Below are 2598 nucleotides of genomic sequence, written 5' to 3'. Positions count from 1 at the left end.
AAGCACTCCTATGTTTATTGGGGGGGATTATTTACAATAGTCAAAAAATAGTGCAACCTAAGTGTCCAGTGATACATAAACGGATAGAGAAGATGTGGTATACACATGTGGTGAGATATTATTCAGCTATAAAAAAAGAATGAGACCTTGCTATCTGTGACAACATGGATGGACCTAGAAGGTAGTATGCTAAGAGAAATATGTCAGACAGATAAAGACAAATACCATATTATTTCACTAATATGTGAAATATGAAAAACAAAATAAAGAAACAGAATTGAAAATACAGAGAACAAACTGATGTTTGCCAGAGAGAAGGGCAATGGGGGAATGGGGAAAATAGGTGAAAGGTAGGGAAGAATAGGCTTCCCTTTACGGAAAGAATAAGTCATGGGGATTCCTAGTATAGGGATTATGTCAATGGTATTGTCATAGTTTTGTATAGTGACAGATGGTAGCTACACTTGTGGAATCACTCTATGTACACCTGAAGTGAATGTAACATTATGTGTCAAATGTGCATCAATAAAAAAGAATGTCTCAAAATAATTAACAATCTGTTGATGGATATATACTTATATGTGTTTAAATCAGATGCTCTTATATGAATCTCTCTCAAAAAATATACTTTTAAAAAAATAATGGAAAATAGGAAAATTGCTAAATAGAAAAGACACTTTTTGATACTACAAAAAATTATGAGACAAATACTTATAGAAATAATGTGGAAAACATTAATTAATTAATTAATTAATATAGGAATCTCTGTGAATTTATGGAAAGTCAAATATTTTTTTAAATTTTTTTAATTTTTAATTTTTTATAAACATGTATTTTTATCCCCAGGGGTACAGGTCTGTGAATCGCCAGGTTTACACACTTCACAGCACTCACCAAAGAACATACCCTCCCCAATGTCCATAACCCCACCCCCCTTCTCCCAACCCCCCTCCCCCCAGCAACCCTCAGTTTGTTTTGTGAGATTAAGAGTCACTTATGGTTTTTTTTAAAGGTATTTTAGTTGGATAATTTATACATTTTTATGTTTTGAGAAAAGTAGCCATTATCATATTTTAAATGGCTGGGAGGGACTGTTATGTAAGAAAATACCTACTCTGAATTGAGCGAATTTTCAATGGAATAAAAACATTGGTACTAGGTAGGAGTCTTTTGTAGGGAGGGTAAGAAATGATAGATGCCATAAAGAAGGGAGTGATAAGAGAACATTAGAAAAAAGTTAGCACTGAGAGTGAGTTAGGATATAAATTGGGCATAGTGTGTGTGTGTTTGTGTGTGTGTGTGTGAGAGAGAGAGAGAGAGAGAGAGAGAGAGAGGGGTGGGTAGGAAAGGGAAGGTGGGAGAAGTCATGTTTTCTTAGTTTTTTATTTGACTGACTAGGAAAATAATGGTCTCATAAATTGATATTGAGAATCCCTGGCATAAAAAAGTGTTGGGGAATGATTTGAACTCTAGACAACTTGAGTTAACTGACTGACACTGTTTTAATATATTTGGCATTTGCTTCATGTCCAAAATTTGAGGAAGTCCAAAATGGTGACATACATTTAAGAATTACCACAGCAGGGGCACCTGGGTGGCTCAGTGGGTTAAGCCTCTGCCTTTGGCTCAGGTTATGATCTCAGGGTCCTGGGGTCAAACCTGCATTGGGCTCTCTGCTCAGCAGGGAGCCTGCTTCTCCTTCTCTCTCTCTGCCTGCCTCTCTGCATACTTGTGATCTCTGTCAAATAAATAAATAAAATCTTAAAAAAAAAAGAATCACTACAGCATCTATAAGAAGACTTAGAAGAAATAGTTAAACCTATATATATAAGGAAAAATTGGAAGAGGCAATGGTTGGGAGTGCATTGCAATGGAAGTCAAGTATCAACCTATCCCCTTCGGATCTCTGGTTCTGTATTACTAATTCCTATCAGAACTTTGCTCAGACTCCTTTCCCCTGTCTCAGGTGTAAAAATCTTAAAATACAGTTTTTTAGTTTCTTATCTATAAACTCTTCTCTTCTGAATTTCATTCTTGTCTCTTATGCTTTTTCTTTCAGTTATCTAGGCTTTAATATCTTTAATTTATGCATCCTATTATTTTCTCCCTATTTTTAATATCTAATCAGATATTAAATTCAGGTCTGTTTTCCATATCTTTTCCTTTGTTTTCAATTATCTTATCTTTAGCTTTGCACAGTGGCAGTATCGTAGCCAATTGGGTTTATCCGAGGTGCGATTATTGATAATTGAAAACTTTATATATTTTGTAAATGATCTGCTGGCCATCCATTCTTCTTTTTCATATGGCACATTAATTCCATATTAATCTTTCAAGTATAATCTTTCTAGTATACTATTTGGATTATTTTGGTTTCTAATATAGTTAGATTTGAACTAATGTATTTTTTTCAAAATTGTAAAATCTTTCAGTATACAAACTGAAAAATTGGTTTTTGTTAATTTTCAAAAGATGTGTACATTCTTTGTAGTTTTATTATTTTTATTTTTTAAAGATTTTACTTATTTGAGAGAGGGGGAGAGAGAAAAAGAGAGCATAACACAGGGAGGGGGGATGGGAAAGGAAGGGAGAAGTAGA

At 34.0% G+C, this 2598-nt stretch overlaps 1 pseudogene; it reads left to right on the top strand.

Annotated features, from left to right (window-relative positions):
• The first annotated feature begins 2187 nt into the window (after nucleotides 1-2187).
• Nucleotides 2188-2338, top strand: LOC132009045 (U4 spliceosomal RNA; annotated as a pseudogene).
• The last annotated feature ends 260 nt before the right edge of the window (nucleotides 2339-2598 follow it).

This window comes from Mustela nigripes, chromosome 1 (genome assembly GCF_022355385.1).
Source record: "Mustela nigripes isolate SB6536 chromosome 1, MUSNIG.SB6536, whole genome shotgun sequence".
In the NCBI taxonomy this organism is placed as follows: domain Eukaryota; kingdom Metazoa; phylum Chordata; class Mammalia; order Carnivora; family Mustelidae; genus Mustela; species Mustela nigripes.
The sequence above is the reverse complement of the archived record's forward strand: the minus strand, read 5'-3'. Positions and strand labels throughout refer to the sequence as shown.